At 37.1% G+C, this 22,297-nt stretch overlaps 1 protein-coding gene, 1 long non-coding RNA gene and 1 pseudogene across 5 annotated transcripts in view; 1 reads left to right on the top strand and 2 right to left on the bottom strand.

Moving 5' to 3' along the window:
- LOC137236544 (uncharacterized) overlaps positions 1-5,851 on the bottom strand; it is a 76,981-nt gene extending 71,130 nt beyond the window's left edge. Inside the window, exon 1 of the long non-coding RNA XR_010948481.1 lies at positions 5,514-5,851. This is a non-coding gene — a long non-coding RNA (uncharacterized lncRNA). The remainder of the gene's footprint in view (positions 1-5,513) is intronic.
- The window catches only part of ttk (zinc finger and BTB domain-containing protein ttk), a 149,611-nt gene that overhangs the window by 72,938 nt on the left and 54,376 nt on the right, over positions 1-22,297 (top strand). The window lies entirely within an intron of this gene.
- On the bottom strand, positions 17,151-18,092 carry LOC137237386 (regulator of nonsense transcripts 1 homolog; annotated as a pseudogene).

Below are 22,297 nucleotides of genomic sequence, written 5' to 3'. Positions count from 1 at the left end.
AAGAAAGAAATGAGTACTTGTAGAGTAAGAGTGAGAGCAGAAAGACGAAGGAAAGGTAGAAAGTTGTAGTAATTTATTTAAAAATTCGGAGAGTGAGCTTTGAAATTTAAGTTGATCTGTTTTTCTTCATCTTACTTCAGTTATATCTATGTAAATTTCTATGGTTTACCTATAAAGCCAAGAGGACTTTTTGAGACATTTAAAAAACAGACATTTGTATATACTCATAAAAAAACTTGGCCATAAAAAAGTTATAACAAACAGCACAATAATAAAAATCAGCGAAAAAGAAAAAAGTTGAATGGTTGAAGTAGAAATAAAAATAGTTGACTCGCACTCGTGAAACGGAAAGCGGAACACAGAACCTCGAATTAGAAAAATATTTGTATCTATAAGTATGTACAAACATATCTATCATATATCAAAGCAGGAGAACCGAATAGAAAACATAAAAAAAAAAACAAGCAAACAAACAGGTTGAACGCAAGAAAAAACAGAACCAAGCCTTGTTGTGGAACGATATGAGCTCAAAGAGCAAAAGTTTGGTTATTATTGTTATTATTATTTGTATTTGATAGTTTGCCTTTTTCTACTTAACGTATGAGCTAATGTTTCGTCGCCAGACCGACAGCCCCTGCCAGCAAGACATGCAAACAAACACACATGTGTACGTTATGATGGAAAAAAGCTTCAAAACCACGGTATAATACCAGAAATAGAAATGAAATTAGAAAAATATGTTCACATACAATATTTGTATATGTATGCATGTGTATAAGTATATGTGGCTATGTGTATGTGAATGTACGTAGGTTTCCAAGAGTAGTTAGAAAAACAGGCGAAGCCAATAAACCAACCGAAGCGATGCGATATGATGCGGCCTGTACCCTCGACAATTGTACGGACAGCATACCCTTTGGCCCCGCCCGACCATATACATGTAAAGTCGAACACAAACAACAAAAAACAGCGCACTGTAAAACTACACAAACTAATGCGTCTGGTACGACGAATGTACTAATTGAAAACAAGGCTGCTGCTGCAGCATGGAATAGCGCAAGACGAGCTTTGCTCCATATTGTGCCCCACCATAACTTTGTATATTTATGTATGTATGTGTGTAGGTATGTTACATCAGATCAATAATGATAAATGTTCATGCATAGACAGATAGGTACATAATATATCTACGCGTATCTTCACATACCAATCCGTTTCCATATGCGGTTACTCAATATCCGTTCGGACAAAATATAGTATATAATTGCTTTTCGATGAAATCATTTTGTTGTAGTTTAATCCGCTTGAAGTGCGGTTGGAAATGCGCAAAATTAGCAAACTTCGAAAATGTAATTCAAAAGTGGTCTTCATTTGCTGGAACTTATCCCACATATAGACCATCCTTGCTTAGAAGTTGAAGTATAAGACTCTATTTTTGGTAATCGTTACCGTTTCAGTTATTGCAACGATATAGCTCCAGATGCGAATTTGACAGCGGCTTAGTCCTTTTGAGATTCGGACGTATAGAAGCCGAATAACTCTGGTCTTGTTGGTATTTTTGTTGTATTAAAAGAGACTCGCCCCATCCATCGCAGTCCTTCAATGCGATGCTTGCTGCTGTGTGGGCACAAATCACTTGCACGATATTCATGTTTCTCTTATACTTGTAGTGATAAAGACATTCACCGAAGATTTTGGGGACTAAAACCGATGATAATGGTCTTTTGCTGGATATTTATTTCGTACGTTTCGAAAAGTAGCAACATTTGGATACTACCCCGACCATCTCGGGAATGATTTTACATCTACACGTGGAACCTTCCAGGTTTGTGGTATTTAGTCGCCCCTTATGACTGGCATGCCTACCGCGGAAATATTTTAAGCTAAATTGAATTAAAGTGGGAACAGATTGACGCCTGATTATTGAAAGAAGTCTGCTCTTATTTTCTGCAAGAGCTGCACTCTGAGAACGCGACACACCAGGCATGTCTTGGCAACCGAAGTTACCAACCGTGTGTGCACGAGGTCGAAGGCCTCCTAATACTTATACTCTATATTAAACGGTTGTGTTCTAAAATGGCGAATATCTTCATAGTGTTTTCGTATATGTCCCCTTATTTTCTTGGAAGGAGGGACTACATCAAGCAGTTGTCTATTTGGATGCCCCGGTTTGTGGCAATTCAGCTTGACTTATTCCTCTTTGCTATTTTTCCAACAGCTGGGATATAAGACATTTGATCATACAATAATCTTCAATACGCCTATCGACAATACTGATCACAAAGATCTGCAAATCAACTAAAGATTTCCTAGCTAACTCGAGGCACAACTGTTCACGGACATAATGTCGTTATATACTTAATGGCAGCGAGCTCAGCTGATAAGGCTATGTCACCTATACTTAAATCCGACGGCAGATAAATACACATTATATGCCCTGTTAACATAAGCATGTCCTTGGAGGTGGCATCCTGCTACACGTAGCAAACTTAAGACCTTCAGAAATATCACACCCTTGCCTTTACAGCAACACACACATTGCAGACTTTCAATTTTCTCAACATTTTAATCTAAATTCTTTGATAATGGGCTTGGTAATAGGGCCATGAGAAAGTGGCTATTGAATTGGGTATCTTCCCACACATAAAGGCATATGAAACATTCTAAAGACATTCTTCTCTGAGCAAATTATACAAATTCGCTAGAATCCGAGTATTCATCTTACGAACCGCCAAAGCTTAGACAATTATCAAGCAAGAATTTGGGAATTGAGCTTTTCTGGTATTATGAATCTGAAAGCGCTATGTGAACCCGCAATAATCAAATCGTCATATTCCTTTTGTTTTTTCACAGCGAGTATTATTCACACAGTAGGGAAATAAGAAGAAATAAGACTTTCAGATATGCTGCGACTGGCTGTGAGTGGAACTTCGAAAATTCTAAAGGAAGGCTAAGTGTCATTACAAATGCCTATGCTAGCATCGAGGCTCCAACATGAACAAAACTAATACTAAAGAAAACTGTTGCCGCAACTGACATGAATTAAACGCTATCTTAGAATATTCCGAAAATTCTTTCACACATATTAGACAAATTTGACTGGCGTAATGAGTTACACAGGCACCACTAGTATTTGACTACTATATATACATACATATGCATGCATATAATTATTACTAAGCACATGTATAGGTGTTACGGTTATAATATTCTATTTCGTCACTTCTTGCATTCACTTCCCGATTTAAGTCCATATATGTACATACATATACCTTTGTAAAAGTGCACAATTTCCTCCCTCCCCCCCCCCCCCCTTTTTTTTCAAATAACAAAGATCACTGTTTTCTAATTACCGTATAAAGTTTATGTACAAAAAACACACACGCAATCCCCAACATACCCTCTAGGAAAAATCTGTTGTGTTGCTTGCTCCTTATAAATAAATAAAACCTCTACAAATCTCTTTAGCAAGTGAGGAAGGCGGTGTCCTAAGGATCGGTAATTTTGATACTAACTCTTAACTTCCCTACAGGGTATATGTATAGAGGCATGTCACCGAATAGCTGAGGTATACATAGATTTTCCCCCTTCAGGTATTTCATTTTTACATCCATATTCAGTGCTTCACTTACATATGTATGTAATTATGGATATGTCCATTAGGGTATGTCCAACTTTTTGGATCAAAGCACTAAACCAGGTATGAGTGCGCCGTGATTCACCCAGCTGGCTGTAAGGATAACACAAAATGGATCAGTAGCAAACAAACCACTTTACGAGAATAACCGGTGCTCGTTTGTCCGCATACACTGAAAGAATAAGACTGGTAAAATCAAACGAAATACGGGTCAATTCAACCGCAATTTCTGTCAATTTTTATCCATCGCAACAAGATGTTGAATCAACTGCGCACAAATCGTTTATTCGTAATTGACCGTTTTATAGTCAAATGAACAAAAAAAGTTGTTGCGACAGCTTTGTACGAAAGTACCTATGTTGCGGCATTTGCAAGGCAGATGAGTTTTCACTGAGATCTTTTCATGGCAGAAATACACTCGGAGTGCTTGCCGAACAGTGCCGAGGGGCGACCCCGCTTAGGAAAATTTTCTTCTAATTTAAAAACCTTATTTCTAAAATTTGTATGTTGCTTTGCCCGGGGTGTGACCAAGGGTCTTCGGCGTGGTAGGCGGAGCATGCTACCATCATACCACGGCGGCCGCCATATACATACGTAAATATGTGCATACATATAGTACACAGCATACATAAGTACAAAGTAGAGAGCGCAGTGAGCGTAAAATTCTCTTTGAAATTTGCTCATGTATTGACTGTTGATCGCTGTTGAAATGACCAATGAGATCAGTTGTGTTAACAAAAAAATCAGTTAGATTGATTAGGAATCTGTCAATTTTACATAATTTTGTTAACTTAACAGCGACAATTTGTCTCCTGTTGAAATGAGTTAGGTTAAGTGGTAGTTACCGCCGTAGGAAAAGTTCCCTTGGACAGCAAGAAGCTCAATTGTGAAACCTATCACATAAGATATATAACTACTGGTGACATTATAGTTTCAAAAAAGGTTGCATTCAACTCTTCCGGCGATGCAAGTCAGCCGAGATCGATAATTTGCTTAATTCTGACAAAAAGCTGCGCCCCTGCTCCTGTTGCCCGGTTTGGTTTCCTGTAGGAGTAGGTACTTTCAGGGCCAGAGCTTTTTTTATCCATTTGCTGATTATTAAACTTTCTTCGACACACGTCATTGGCTTCATGGGAAAAACCATAAATCGATGGCTGAGTGGAATATCACCCTATCTCAGAATATTTTCAAAAACACCTTACTGCAGAATACGACTCAAGAACGCCCAAACCCAGAATTTTTTTGGAACGATTTCTATCATATAGCGCTTTTGAAACAAATTCTGTAATGGCTTCTTTTCCTGAGATAGGGCGTTTTCGAAACAGCAGCCGAGGTAGGATGATTCTCCACTCAGCAGTCAAAATATTCATGATTAATAAAAATTGGATCTCAAGAAGATCCCAAGAACGGTTTCAACCCCATCACCCTAAACTATAGATAACATAAGTAAGTTTCTACGGAATTCAGATAAGGAATTAGTTCTTATTCGATTTGACCATACCCTAATATACGACATATGTATGTAGTACCGAAACTACACACGAGTATGTGGTATTCTATTAAAGCTTCGCTAATGGTGGTATTAACTTATTATAAGCACATCGTCAGTAGTAAATTTACTACTGGACTTTCTAGGTTTATATTTTTTGTTTTAGCCCACATTCATAAACGAAAACGTTTTTGTTAGCGCAGCATAACGCCGAAGCTCTGGTACCGGCTACTGATGTAGGGAGCTGCACAGACAATGGTAACATAAATACCCACACAGACTAATTTTGATTATATAGGGTTGTTTACTGGTAGTAGTAATATAGTTTCTGTGATCACCGCTAACACTTTTGTTGCTATTTACTGCTGTCTCTCTGACTGTGCTCACCGATAGTTCGTTTGCGTAGTCAATGAATCGCGCCATGTATTTCATGCCGACGACCAAGCCTTTGCAATGTAGCCTGTCTGCTAGCCGGTATGCCTAGCTGGTTGGTTGGTTGATTGAGTTGATTTTCCACCTCTCCTCTCAACTACCGAGCCAGCACACAACTTAGATCAACCGATCTAGTATGTAGCTATGAGTTAGCTATCTACTGAGTTGCCTGTTTGCCTTGCCCTATTGCGTGTTTCTGTTTTTTTTTTGCTTTTTTATTAGTTATATTCAAGTCTGTTTTTCATTTCACATTTCATGCTCTTGTCTCCTCCTAAATTACTTCCTCTCGAGTTTTGTTTAGATTTGTACACTATGAACGCCTGTTTTTATCAACAACAACACGCCAAGGGAATAGCGAAAGCTAACTGAATGCAATGGCAAGTAAATGCGTTCGAGGCATCATTGAGGGAATTGAGCTGTGCTGGTCTATGTACGTATTAGCTTTGTCAGTGACATATCGGCGTCAACATGAACATGACTGTCGTTACATAGACGCAAAGTCGCAAAGTCACAGAGTCACCAATCAAACAGTGTACTTATACCTACCCTCCTAATTGCCGAAACGAACGTCTGAATATCCGCTTATAATTGTGACCCTCTAATCATAAGATAGCCTCCATAAACATCATTTGATTTCGTATGTGTTCGAGACTAGTCGCAGAGGGCCCTATAATAACTTAAGGACAAATACCTCGACCTTATCGTAAACGATGTTCACCTTAGGACTCTATAAGTTCTAAACTACGTATCGTACCCATTGATTGAGTACCCCGCATTTTTTAATGTTGAAGCTGTAAAATTGGTTTGTTTCCGAAGAAAAGTTTCCTCGGTTAGGTATTAGATAAGTATGGCTAATCGAGCGGAAACGTTCTTTGGATATGTGTGATACCCCCACTTCTTTGTTCAACGCTCCTGAAAATTAATTAAAATATGAGGACTTCCAAAAATGTATAACATCACGCATTCTTCGCAGCCGCCTAAACAGCCAACATAGGACTAGACCGAAATTAATCTATGTAAATACAAGGAAGAGAAAATCATGCATACAAACCCATATGGTTGTCATTTCTATAATGTAAATGCTCCGCAAGCCAAAATACTAATACGCCTAGTTGTTCCACGCCAACAGGCCTCGTTGTCAAGCTTTCACGATCCAGCTAAATTTGTATAACCGAATGATGACTGCCTAAGCTTTTGTTGCCTTAGTTGGATTGTTGTTGGTTATTTGTTACGCCATACATTCATCCTCAACGAACATTATACGTAGCGTGTGCATTAGGGTGCACTTTATTTGAAAGAGGTTTTTTTTGAAAATTTTCAAATTTTGTCACTTAAGCCCATTTAGTGGTTATGGCGTGTTTGCGCCAATCAGGTCGTGGTATCGAAATTGCATTTTCGAGGTTTATTTCTAGTGGTTCAAAAAATGGAAAATATATCCACAAGGATTTCAAAAATAAAATGATTTTTTTTCTTAAGGCAAATACTCAAAAGCTTGCTGCATTCCAACATGGAGAGCAAATTTTCAACTTGTTTTTCTGATGCGCTCTATTGTTCACTAGAAACAATAATTTTTTACATCTTTATGCAGAAGTAAGTAGGCTTAGTCAATCCTGCCGATAAAAAAAATTTTTGAAATCCAACATGGGGTAACAGATGCAACAATATCGTGTCCAACAGACGCACTAAACGTACTTCCAACCAAACTGCCGCTGGATCTTTATATACGTGAAAATGCAACTTGTTCGCTGGTAAGGCCTTGTAAGTGAGTCTGTTGAACTCGAGACATTATGGTCACAGTGTTACCCTCAGAAATCTTCACGGTGTGGCTCTGTTTTCATCGCTAAATTTTGACAAGTGTCATAAAGTAAAGTACCCTTCCATAGGACAATGGAGGGTGGGCAGGGTGTGAAGGAAGGATGCAATTTTTTTTACAAGTCCAAATTTTCTTTAGAGTCCAAAATGAACTGCGTCATGTGAACTGTTGCATTCTCTGATAAGTTAAGATGTCGCTGTCAGTCCGACTTCCCGACTCGACTGGTATCTTCTAAGCAAAAGTTGTCGGTATATAGAGGGACTGTACGCTCCTGTCGGATTACTCGTTGAGAGGGCGTGAGGTATACATTTTCTCAGATAGCCAAGCAGCATTCATGGCGCCTAACTCCATCAACACTACGTTTAAGACTGACAGCAGCTCCAAGAAGTCGATTCAAGCTGGAGCTAACTTCGCTAATATGAGCTCCTGGTCATAGGAATATTGAGGGCAATGAAAAGGCACGAGAACTTGCTAAGGCAGGAGAACTGCTGGGTGCTGCGAAGATGATCGAGATAAATCATCCCCTTACATCAATCAAAAGTTACGTACAGAGAGTTTCCAGCAGATTTGTATTTTGAATTCTGTTGGGCTGTTATATATTGTCGGACCTTAAAGAAGTTGGTTGAACGGAGCACCAGTCAGTCATTCCACCTACATATAAAATCATCTGGAAATCGCTGACAAGGTAGTATCTCCACAGTAACTTGCATCCAATTGGCATAGCACGCGATTCTTACACCTTACTTTGAAGTTCGTTCAGAATATGAATAGGGCTGAAAGCAGTGAAAAAAAGATTTTTATGGAGAAGCCTCTTGGCTCTTTGATCTTTGAGACTATGAAGATTTATGACCAATAAATTCGTAAAACAAGGTTTTGAAAATACATGAGAGAAATACATCTTTGATTAAACGGCAATTCGAAAAGGATCTAGTGATTTCTCAGCTAAACAAAATCTTCCTTCTGCAATTCGATACGATACCAGTGTTTGGATTCTCGATCTCCAAAAATATCTTTATAGTGCCCGGTTTTTCAGTGCGAGTTTAAATTCCAGTTAAAGTTGACTAGAGAGTTTAACCTTGCTATTTTGTTCGATAAAATAAAATTTTGCTGCTCATCTCAGCTTAAGCTGCCGAAGTGGCAGGGTTAAACTCTAGTCAACTTTAACTGGAGTTTAAACATGCACTGAAAAAACTAGCATAAGGGTATAGAGTAGACAATAGCGATATAGGGTGGCAACCCGGGTTGATTGTCAGATTTTGATCCTTGATAATAAGCAGTGCAATAGGACCAGAGCTCAAAATTAAATTTAAACAAGTAAAGGTGTCTAGGTGCGGGTGTAACCGAACATTATATACTCAGCGTGAGTTTCAATTGTACATTTCATTTCAGATAAATTACTTTTCTACATAACACGTGGCACCGCCCCGTTTAAAAAAAATGTCTCCCCATTTCTTCTTACAATAAAACTTGATAAGTGAAATATCATTGATTCAAAACAATTTTTTGCTAAGTTATAGCTTATTATTCTAGTCTACGACCCTTTTAAACTTGTTTTATATCTAAGTTGCCGTGGTCTTTAACCGATCTCGTCCATTTTTACTAGAAATATTTTCTGCTATAGGGGAAATTTCTGTACCCATTTGTATTACGATCCGTTAATTTTTCTTCGAGTTATGGCTCCCGAAACATAGAAAATTGCTTAGTCATAAAAGGGGCGGTGCCACACCCATTTTCAAAAAGTTTAGTGCTTTCCAATTTAGTGTTATAATTCAATTTAGAAAGTAAAATTCTATTGATACAAAGCTCTTTTTCGCTAAGATATAGCTTATTATTTTCCCCTACCACCCTTTTAAAAATCTTTTACATAAAAGTGGGCGTGGTATTTAACCGATCCCGTCCATTTTTCTAGAAATATTTTCTACTATAGGGAAAATTTGTGTACCCAATTTTATTACGATCCGTTAATTTTTCTTCGAGTTATGGCTCCCGAAACATAGAAAATTGCTTAGGCATATAAGAGGCAGTGCCACGCCCATTTCAAAAATGTTTTTCAAATTTTTATCAAGAGTCTCAGTATCAGTCCACACGTCAAATTTCAACTTTCTAGGTGTATTATTTATTAAATAATCAGGTTTTTTGTGTTTTCCAAAATGTTTTATATATGAAAACTGGGCGTGGTTATCAGCCGATTTCGCTCATTTTCAATACCAATCTATTCTGGGTCCATATAAGCTCGTGTATCAAATTTGAAGATATCTCAATATTTACTCAAGTTATCGTGTTAACGGACAGACGGACGGACGGACATGGCTCAATCAAATTTTTTTTATACTCAGCTGAGCAGAGCTCACAGAGTATATTAACTTTGATTGGATAACGGTTGGTTGCACAGGTATAAAGGAATCGAGATAGATATAGACTTCCATATATCAAAATCATCAGTATGACAAAAAAATTTTATTGAGCCATGTCCGTCCGCCCGTCCGTCCGTTTGTCCGTTAACACGATAACTTGAGTAAATTTTGAGGTATCTTGATGAAATTTGGTATGTAGGTTCCTGGGCACTCGTCTTAAATCGCTATTTACAATGAACGATATCGGACTATAACCACGCCCACTTTTTCGATATCGAAAATTTCGAAAAACACAAAAAGCGCGATAATTCATTACCAAAGACGGATAAAGCGATGAAACTTGGTAGGTGAGTTGAACTTATGACGAAGAATAGAAAATTAGTAAAATTTTTGACAATGGGCGTGGTAGCGCCCACTTTTAAAAGAAGGTAATTAAAAGTTTTGTAAGCTGTAATTTGGCAGTCGTTAAAGATATCATGATGAAATTTGGCAGGAACGTTACTCTTATTACTATGTGAATGCCTAATAAAAATTAGCCAAATCGGAGAACGACCACGCCCACTTTCAAAAAAAAAATTTTTTTAAAGTCAAATTTAAAAAAAAAATAATATCTTTACAGTATATCAGTAAATTATGTCAGCATTGGACTCCAGTAATGATATGGTGCAATAAAGTACAAAAATAAAAGAAAATTTCAAAATGAGCGTGGCTCCGCCCTTTTTCATTTGATTTGTCTAGGATACTTTTTATGCCATAAGTCGAACAAAAATTGACCAACTCTTGTGAAATTGGGTAGGGGCTTAGATAACTGTTTTCTGTGAAAAAGGGCGACATCGGTTGAAGCCATGCCCAGTTTTTATACACAGTCGACCGTCTGTCCTTCCGCTCGGCCGTTAACACGATAACTTGAGGAAAAACCGATATATTTTTACTAAACTCAGTTCACGTACTTATCTGAACTGACTTTGTATTGGTGTAAAAAATGGCCTAAATCCGACTATGACCACGCCCACTTTTTCGATATCGAAAGTTACGAAAAATGAAAAAAATGCCATAATTCTATACCAAATACGAAAAAAGGGATGAAACATGGTAATTGGATTGGTATATTGACGCAAAATATAACTTTACAAAAAAACTTTGCAAAATGGGTGTGACACCTACCATATTAAGTAGAAGAAAATAAAAAAGTTCTGCAGGGCGAAATCAAAAGCCCTTGGAATCTTGGCAGGAATACTGTTCGTAGTATTACATATATCAATAAATTAGCGGTACCCGACAGATGATGTTCTGGGTCACCCTGGTCCACATTTTGGTCAATATCTCGAAAACGCCTTCACATATACAACTACCACCACTCCTTTTAAAATACTCATTAACACCTTTCATTTGATACCCATATCGTACAAACAAATTCTAGAGTCACCCCTGGTCCACCTTTATGACGATATCTCGAAAAGGCGTCCACCTATAGAACTAAGGCCCACTCCCTTTTAAAATAATCATTAACACCTTTCATTTGATACCCATATCGTACAAACACATTCTAGAGTCATCCCTGGTCCACCTTTATGGCGATATCTAGAAATGGCGTCCACCTATAGAACTAAGCCCCACGCCTTTTTAAAATACTCATTAACACTTTTCATTTGATACCGATATCGTACAAACAATTTCTAGAGTCAGCCCTGGTCCACCTTTATGGCGATATCCCTAAATGGCGTCCACCCATAGAACTATGGCCTACTCCCTCTTAAAAGACTCTTTAATACCTTCCATTTGATACCCATGTCATACAAACACATTCCAGGGTTACCCTAGGTTCATTTTCCTACATGGTGATTTTCCCTTATTTTGTCTCCATAGCTCTCAGCTGAGTATGTAATGTTCGGTTACACCCGAACTTAGCCTTCCTTACTTTTTCGATACTGATTTTGATATATGGAAGTCTATATCTATCTCGATTCCTTAATACCTGTACAACCAACCACTATCCAATCAATTAATATACTCTGTGTGCAAAGCACGCTGAGTATAAAAATGGAATTTTAGCTACTTAAGGTTCCTAAATAAGGCCATCGTAAATTTCTAAAAATGGGGGCCGAGGATTTTATCACATTGAAACGTAAGTGACACCCTAATATGCATATGTATGTATAACAAGTGCCTGTGCATATAAAAGTACAACTTGTCTGTGGATTTGTTTGCCTTGAGCGCCTTGTATGAGGCAATATTTCGTAGTCCACCGAACGTTAGATACAGAATGTAATAGATGAAAAGATAGATAAATAACCTAATAGATACTTATGCATGTATGTATCCAGATGCCTAGATATATAGCATACTAGTGTTAAAAGGAAAAAACAAAACATGAAAAAAATTTTAAATACTAGGCGATGGATGTTGTGGCGTGAAATGAATAACAGCAACAAGAAAAAGTGACTTCAAAATAACAATAACTATAAATGTGAACCTGTCGGATATTAGATACTAGATACCTATTTCTACAACTATGGAGGTATTTTAATAAACATACATACCAACGTTTATATTAAACTAACCACACTATGTATATAAATATGTATATACATACATACATACATATAAATACCTATGTATATATATATTACCTGCATCTGAAAGCTTTTTCGAACTCAAATACGCCTTTTGATTTCTACAGCGATCGTTCGTCAGCCAATATGTAAAGGAATTTTCTCTAACTACAATAGTTGTAGCAAAAGTAGGACAAAAGATAGCAAAATGTGCTCTACCAACAAAAACAAAAATATTAAACCTTTACTCTGTAGAGAAAATATTTTATCCAGACCCATGCGAGGAATTGGTGGAGTGGTGGAGGTTCTCGCATCAAAATTGAAGTCACCTCCTTTTAGATTTCGAAATGCTGAAATTTTCTACCTGATCTTCATTAACATAAATAAATATTGAAAAGAATACAAATATGGTTATTATGGTTGTAATCATGGCTAAATTATATGGTTGGCTCATCTCATCAGCTGATTTTATTTTTTTCATTTAACTGGTATAAGGATTGTCAAAAGGAGATGGAAAACGCAAAATTTAACCAACACATTGACAATAATTTACTGCTGTGGTGGTGAATTTTTGATAAAAAAAATATTTTTACATCACTTTAAGTTATTTTTTTAGTCCGTGCATCTAATTTAATTCATTATTTTCCCGCAACACACAAGAATTTCAAAGTGTTATATGTTCCCTACATTCCATTCGCCTGACACCAACACGCAGATTTTGACAATCTGAACAAAAGTGTTTCTTGCTGTAGAGATGAGCCAGCCATATAGTTGAACCATGAATTGTAATTTTACTTTTTGAATTTTTTTGATTAGAGTTCTATATTTAACAGGCAATTTCATTATTACTTCAAGATGTTATAACCTTTCCAATAGCGTTTTCTTTTCGGTGTGGCAGTGCAACTCTGTGAAACTCTCAATTCGCTGTTAAGTTCCACATATACTCTGTTAATATGAGTGAATATAGTGAGTTGAAATGTTCTTTGTATGCACTAAAAATTTTGAAAATTTTCTGGGGTAGGAGTAACTCTATTAAGGATTTGCCATTTACTTAGGCAACAATTTATTTCAGAAAAGAAAACGCTATAAGACAACCTCCTGGCAGATGCGTAAAGGATTTTGTATATAAAGCTATCATTTTGTCATTAAATAAATGGTAACCGGAGTTTGAAAAGTCAAGTGCATGAATACAGGACGTGGTTGAGACCCCCCGCTGTGTAGTAGACATCTGCAGAAAATTAACGGGAATGGGTAGAAGGTTAAGGCCCCCAAAGACGCACGGACCTGAAATCATATATTGTCGGGCATAACAGAGCCACACGTACACATCCATACATACGTACATATATTAAATTCTCTCACCAACTACTAAATGTTAGTAACTAATACCTTAGAGCTCTGAGAAGTACAAGCAAAAAGTTGATGAGCTTTAAGTGAATTAGGAAATGAAGTAGGGATGCAGGAAATAAGCGGTAACATATTTATGTACATAGGGTAGGCAACTTATTATCGATATTGTGAGTGCATAGCAGAACTTAATAGCGATCGACTATGTGACTGAACAGTTTAGGTGCCTTCATCTACGCCATTCCCCCTCATAGGAGGGGCTTCTAGGATCTATACTTTTACGGAACCTAAAATGGTTTCGAGATTGTCTCGGACTGATTCTGAAGCTTTCCTAATATTACTTTAAAACAATCCTTAAGCGATTCTGTAAAAGTCCTTAAACAGTTTGGATGTGGTGTTGAAATTGCTTCAAAGTTTTCCCAAAGTGATACCTGAAATAATACCTAGGTGATCCTGTAACGGTCCGAAATTGGTTCCACAATAGTCTCGTAATAATTCCGAAAACAATCCTGAAATGATCCTCTAAGTCTGCCGTAATTTTTTCGAAATAGTATCGAAATTGTCCTGAAGTTGTCACAAAGTGATACCTTAAATAATACCGAAATGATCCTGAAATTGCCTCAAAATAGTTAAGAAATTATCCTAAAGTGTTCCCGAATTTTAATAAAATGTTCTCAAAGCAGTCCCGAAATTGTCAAGAACATACGATACAATTCCATCCACTTCAAAATTTTATCAAAGTCCGTCAGTCCATTTCGCATGGATAAATGTGGCACCTATGTTGTTGTTGTTGTTGTTGTATTAACAATAAAGACACTCCCCGAAGGTTTTGTCGGATATCGATCCGGTACGTTCCGGTAACATGCACCATTACGGTACTAGCCCGACCATCTTCTATGCTCTCAATCCCCCGCCTCGCTTTTTTACTGACTGTCATGATGAGTCCATCTTATCACGCATTGTGGGAGAGGTGGTCGTGCGACCATTATGCTAAGCTCAAAAACTTTCAACGATGATAAGGATGAGGAAAGAGAGCGAAGGAAACACAAGCCATTAAGAATTAAAGCGCTAAAATCGATGATTCAAAAGGTAGGGTAGCGTACCATCAGGGAGCTCGGTAAGGAAGCGATCTATGAGGTCACACGAAAACAGGTAAGGAAAGCTAAGTTCGGGTGTAACCGAACATTACATACTCAGTTGCCAAATTACAGGCTTTACAGGCAAACTTTCATACTTTCTTTTAAAAATAGCCGGTGCGACGCCTATTGTCCAAAATTTTACTAATTTTCTATTTTGCATCATAGGTCAACCCACCTACCAAGTTTCATCACACTTTTTCGGTTTTTCGAAATTTTTGATATCGAAAAAGTGGGCGTGGATATTATCCGATTTCGTTCATTTTATCTGAGATGAGTGCCCAGGAACTTACATACCAAATTTCATTAATATACCTCAAAATTTACTCAAGTTATCGCGTTTAAGGACAGACGGGCGGACGGGCGAAAAGACATGGCTAAATGAATTTCTTTTTTCGCCCTGGTCATTTTGATATATAGAAGTCTATATCTATCTCGATTAGTTTATGCAGTTACGGAGTACCGTTATGCGAACAAAATTAATATACTCTGTGAGCTCTGCTCAGCTGAGAATAAAAAAAGCTGATAATGGAACAATACAGGGACGAGAAGAGACCACTAACAATATCGGCCAGAATTAATAATTGTCCAGCGTTTGGGAGCTAGTGATGGACGATATGGCGATTTTGAGCTATCAGTGAAAATAGATATGGCTATTTTTGAATCGCGGCTATTTTTTATAGCTATAGCGATCGCTTTAATTTGCCTCTAATAAGCGAATCTGCAATTCTTTGTATACTTGGATATAAAAAATGAATGTTTAAGTTTGTTTACCGGAGTAGATTCAATGTTATACATTAATTTAATTTAGTATACAGAATATATGAACCAAAATTGGAATAAAAAGAAAAAATATGTACCTTTTTTTGTAAACTGATGTAATGTGAAATTCTAATTTTCTGAGATGTTATAAATAAAATAAATGTAAGGCGCGATAACCTCCGAAGAGATCTAAGGCCGAGCTTCTCTTCCAATTTGCGTCGTGCTCCTCTTGATTTTTCCCTACAAATTGGCCGGACGGGACCTACATGTTTTATGCCGACTCCGAACGGCATCTGCAAGGCAGATGAGTTTTCACTGAGAGCTTTTCATGGCAGAAATACAATCGGAGCGCTTGCCAGACACTGCCGAGGGGCGACCCCGCTTAGAAAAATTTTCTTCTAATTGAAAAACCTTATTTCTAAAATTTTGATGTTGCTTTGACCGGCAGTTGAACCCATGGCATACGGTGTGATAGGCGGAGCACGCTACCATCACACCACGGTGGCCGCCGTGATATATATTATTAACTGGCTGACGACAATATGTTCAGACTCGTATTACACTCAATAAGATAAAACTAGCTGAAATAGATGTCCATGCATCTTTGTTTTATAAAATTTGCTAATTGGAAATGCTTTGATTTTTAAATGTAAGATGAATCAACCCGAAATAAATCTGTATATTTAACACCATAAAAACATGATTTATTTACTATATTATACTACACCGATGTATTCAGAAATAATCCGTATGAATTTATTCTGAAAGTTATATTTGGCTGCATAATATTTGTATAGTAAAGTGAATCAATTTTTAATGAAAAATACAGATCAAAATATAGCAAATTCTTCAAACTATTATAAAAATATTCTTTAGCAGAAAATTAGCCACCCACTGCAGTGCCCTAGAAATTAGCCGGAGAATTCAACAATATACAAACCATATGACAAAGCTTGAATTGCATTCTCACAAAAAACTTAAATTTTGAGTTAATCTGTTTACAATAAGACGAGTGATATATGTTTCTATAATTCTTTTATTTTTCCATCAAAAACACAAATTTTATAAAACTGTTAACGGCTACAGCCTACAAATATTAACTTATGAATAACATATGCATTAGTTTCGGTAACGTTTTACAAGACGGTGCACCACCTAATTTTTATCGAAATTTATCAAAGGATGTATGAAAAGACGCGTCTCGACCTCCGTTTTAAGAATCCGAAAACGAAAATTAAATTTTTATTTGTCAAAAGATATAAGCAAAAAAACAGTTCAAATTTCCATGTGGTTGTTGTTTTTTGCCACATTTGATGTACACACACACACACATTAATGCAGAAAGGTGTTCTGTGCGCATTTTTTTTGATCCCCAAAACGCTGTCGGATCCACCCAGGGTAATTTTTTATAAGCCAGAAAGGTGTTCTATGCAAACAAATTGTTGATCGGGCCCCATATTTCGGACCCTCCCGGGGTCTTTTTACGGTTTTTTGTAAATATCTTTTGACTGAAACAAAATTTTTGATTTTCGCTTTAGGATTCTTAAAACGGAGGTCTAGACGCGTCTTTTGATACCACCTTTGAGAAATTTAGATGAAAATTAGGTAGTGCACCGTCTTGTAAAACGTTACCTTAGTTTCATGTCCGAATCAGTTTTAGCAATCGTGAAGTATGCTATTGTTTTTTTTGTTTAAGCCAACGTCCCATCTTATTTCTATACCCTCCTGTTTTTGCGATTCTTTTAAATTTTTATCGTATTCTGGTTCTAGGCGCACAAGTGGACCAAAAACTTTCTCGTATTAATAACCATCTTCATAACGCAATAGCACTTGTGATGGTTCAGTATCTATACTTAGCTTCTCTAAATCCTGAAATGTTGCATCAATATTTTCCTTCCATAATTCCTCCAATTTGTTTATTTGTGTTGCTGATATTTTTCGTGCACGCAACTGCTCTTGCTCGGTATGCACCTTAACCAACCACGGCAAAACGAACGATCAGTTATAAGTGGCTTCCATTGTTCTTGATCCCTAATCATATCTTTCAAAGAGTTTTGCGCTGCACATGGTTGACTAAAATATAAATTTATTCGCTTAAATAGATACACTTTTTAATATTTACTCCATTTTCATCTTACCGGCATAACAACACTTCAACAGAATCAGCCTGTGGTGGAATGAATCCTAATATACATTACGTACGCCACACGAGCAACATTTTAGTACTGTTTCTCCAAGTGGACCTTCAGAATGTCGGGTGACTTCCCTATGTTTAGCCCTCACCGAATGATTAACAATTTGGGATCCAGATGTGCTTCCACGCCCATTGCAAAACCATTTTTTGCAATTCTTGCACATCACTTCGTCGTGGAAATTGTTGTTGCACAAGTTTGCTTTGTTCCGTTCGCCGTTTCCACAATTTCTCTGCACAAAAAGCAGCCCTTATTTACCACTATCTGTTGACGAGAATTTTTTTCGTTGTGCAGTTCTTAAGACAACTATCCCGATTTTTCGATAATAGCTGGCAAACTTTTGCAAAAGTATATTTTTTCCAATATTCGAGAAAATTATTCCTTTTTGTGTCCACTTTTTTTACTCAGTCGGAAAGTAAAGCACACAGATGAGTAGTGATGAACGATATTTCACTATCGATGATTGCATCACCGCTATATCATTATTAGTATTAGAATTTCATGCTGAAGGATAATCGCCAATCGCTATTGGCGATATTCTACCAGAGGTGATTGTCATTCAAAAGAATCGAATGGAGGAAAATCGCCAATTACTGATATATTTGGATTGCAATAGCTATAGCTATTAGCGATTTGTCAATAGCGGCGATGCAATCACCAATAGCGAAATATCGTTCCATCACTATTGGGAGCCGTAGTCGAACCAACCGCCCGCGCAAACGAGCGCTTAGCATGCGAAAACCTGATAATATATATGAAATGAAAGCCTGATTTCGCAACTGGATTGAAGATGAAGAACTTCAGGAAGGAAAGAAAAGGCAACAACTGCCTCAAAACGACAGGAACGTAAGAGCGGAATAGAGTTGTGCTTTTTCGTTCATTTCAGGGATTCGAATCTTTCGTTCTTTTTCTGATGAACGAACAAGTTGTTCTTTTTGTTCATCAGTTCTTTTTTTTTCAACCAAAGTTGTTCACTGCTGCTTGCACCAGCGAAAAAAGCCAACAAGTATAGATGGTGGTGTGTATGCAGCAATGCTTTGTGTAGGTATATTTAAATGTGTTATGAATAAATAAGTTAATATATATATGTTTAATTAACTTCCAAAAAAGTTACAAATTTCGGAAGATCCAGGAAATTGAAAGAGTACAGACACAAATTGTAAATATGAACTTTTCAAGTTTAATAAATGTAATAATTAGTCTCTTACAAAAGATGTCTTTCATAAATAGTCCATACATATATTGTTGTAGCAGTGCCACACACAAAGATGACCACACATATCTTTAGTGTAAGTGGCATCATCGACATTCGTGCTCACTGTGTATTTCTGCGTATGTATATATGAATTTACAATGTTCGCGAACGAGAAGAGGGAAAGAATAACATTAGATAAAATGAACTAAAAGAACAAATAGAACCGAAATCGAAAATCTAGTCCACTTGTTCAGTTGAGAGACCCGGTCAATTGAACAAGTTCAGAACGAAACGACCCAACTCTAGAGCGGAACCATGCACCTCGAAAGCTGCAAAGCAAAAATGCAGAAAAAGGATGAAGGTATGCCAGGAGGAGATAAAGTGGTTGATAAACTAAAGGAATATATCAAAACTCATAAAAATGCCTTTTTTAGGTGTAAGTATTGTATTTCCTTTTAAGATCGGCACCTTTAAAATTCGATTCTTGCAATGCTAACTCCAATGAGTCAGCTATGTTATTCAAGGGGATGTGTTGCGGTAACCCTTCCAAGCTTGTCAACCTTACTTACCCGTGACGAATGTTGTTTATTTAAGGAAGGAACCGCACGGAAGGGGGTTTGATGACCTAGAGTGATCAATGTGTTCACATCAAATCGTTTCCAAGATGGTCGGGCTAGTATCTTAATGGTGCTATTTTCCGGCAAGGGCCCATCAACATCGATAACACTCCCCAAACCCTCAGGGAGTTTTATCGCTACAAGAAGAAAAACAGAAGAAGTCCGCTATGACGCTATGCTCAATCAGTTCATTTCATAGATTTTCACAGATATTTTAATTTGTTGGGGTTTATTTAAGTGTATTGGAAAATTGGTTAGAAAACCCTCTTTTCTTGCAGGCTTTATACACATGTAGCCTACATACATTCCCAAAGAGATTGATGCTACGGCTTAAGAAACATTATATTGAAAAAACTATATAAGTACATACATATATACTTACGTATTGCTTATATACACACTTAAGTCTCTCAAAGCTTATGCTGAATGTTTGGAGATGGTTGCATGAGAAATTGGAGACTTCTTATATTATTGAAAATCTCGAAATGGAAAACCTTTCAAACAAATCAAAATCATTTTACGAGCTTCAGTCGCTATTACAGTATTGAGCGTGAATTAACTAAAAAAAATCAACGAAATGAATGGAAAAGGGCAGCGCCAAATGCATGCACTTTAAAAAGAATAACGCCGTTTGCGGAGCATGAGGAACAAGAATGAGAAACTCTACCGATCATACTCACAGAGAGCACTCTGTGAGTATAATAGAGAGCGACACCCCTTTTAGTTCTCAAAATGATATCACTGAAGAGCTTTTAATTCGAATGGCAAGTGCATATGAATGGGGTTACAAAACAAAAGTAAAACATAAAATAGACAAAAATAATGACAACATTCACAGAAAATGCAACTCTTGTTAGAGTCTCCGTCTAACGTGTACCCAGCGGCATTACGAAAACGAATATTTCTCAGCACCTACTTTGGATTTAAAATGACGTGCTGGTTCATATTTTGGACTCTTTATTCTAATTTAGTTTTGGTTTCGGTTTCATTAAGATACATATGTAACTCCATACTTCATGATGACTATGTATTTTATTGTATAAACTTCGTAATAATTTATTTTAGCATGTACACGAATATCTAGACTCAAAACCGAATGACTCTAATTGTGCAACATATGTATGTATTAGGGCGGGTCGATTTAAAAATCGCTCATTGCTCTGTGAAAATCGTATTCTAGGGATCAAAATAAGAAACTTTGCCGAAGGAACCATACCTCTAAAACGAATTCTGATGTCCCCCCCCCCCCCCCCTTTGGGTCGAACTTTTGGGTAGGGGCAATTTCAATTCTACCTGCTGTGTCTTGTGGTGGCTTAAAAAAAAACAACACAAGCAATTTTACGATCTGCGATTGTGTCACAGTGATACCTTCATTTTCTAAAACGGTTGAATAAAAAAATTTCTTTTCTATTACTAAGTTAAACTCATTTTTTCATTTACATATGTTCTGACTAAATAAATTTCTAAAGAGAAAAATAAACTCCAAAAAGAAAAAAACATAGGCATTTCAAAGTGGGATTTTTCAAAATTTGCCCCTACGACCCAAAGGGGGGACATCAGAATTCGTTTTAGAGGTATGGTTCCTTCGGCAAAGTTTCTTATTTTGATCCCTAGAATATGATTTTCACAGAGCAATGGGCGATTTTTTTGCCTTCCCACAAATCGACCCGGCCTAGTATGTATGAATGTACAAACATAAATAAAAATTCCAAGTAGGCTCTTTGTTTTTGTTATTCGATGAACTAATGTCAAAATCGTACAGTGCCGGAAGATGAAGTATCAAATCATACTAAAAAAGTACAAACCTGCAGATTTCCGGCCGTCACCTGTATGGTTCTGCCATTTAAGATCCGTTAATATGGCACCTTCCTGTCAGATACCAATTCATTTGATGCCCAGGGTAGTGTTCTTATAGGGATGTTTGTAGAAAGTTTTATTTTACTTCTTTACCAACTTAGCCATGCTTGAGCTCGCACACACTGACAAGAGTTACTGCTCTTCTTGCTCTTTAAGCGCAGCAGAAAAAGGAGATGCTGAGTCAGTAAGCAGCAGCAACAGCGCTCTATTGGCTTCGTTTTGTTAGTGCTGGCATTGATGTCGGCTTTTCTGCTTGGCTTTTATACACATATGTGCATATGTATTGTATAATGCTATTGGACATCGGTAGATATGTATTTACAAATGTTTGTATTTAGGTGTGTAGCTAAGCTTTGTAGGATTTCTATGCGTCGCTATGCAGTCAATTTTGTTTTCTATCGAACAAGAGAGCAAAGAAGGAAGCCTCGAGCATTAAATACGCCGAAATGCGTAGGATTGTTTGTGCTAGTCATTGTTGCTATTGTGGCGGTGGCGGGAGGACTGTGTCCCGCCGTGGGCCCGGCAGTAGCACACGGCTCCTTTCTAATCATAGTACAGGTCTACAAGTAGGATATGTAGCAGCACGCACATACACAGCCACGCTCACCTGATAAAATGCTTGTTCTTGTTCGCTTTTTTTGTGGATGCTATTTGGCACTGTTGTACTTCTTAGGTCCAAGAAAAGTGTACTAGCTGCTAACGAAAACTGCGTAAAATTTTTATTGTAAAATTACAAAGAAATATCCTTATTTACTTTCAAACGAGCACTTAATTACATCTCTCCTTAAAATCCATATGTTTTGGACAATTTTAATTAACAAATTGTGATACTTTGTTACCGGGGACGATTGCCAAAACATGACCAAAAGCGTTGGGGGAAGTTTTAATAGACGTGTTTTTGCCTCGCTTCCAAT

The sequence above is a fragment of the Eurosta solidaginis genome, chromosome 1, assembly GCF_040869045.1.
Source record: "Eurosta solidaginis isolate ZX-2024a chromosome 1, ASM4086904v1, whole genome shotgun sequence".
Lineage (NCBI taxonomy): Eukaryota > Metazoa > Arthropoda > Insecta > Diptera > Tephritidae > Eurosta > Eurosta solidaginis.
The sequence above is the reverse complement of the archived record's forward strand: the minus strand, read 5'-3'. Positions and strand labels throughout refer to the sequence as shown.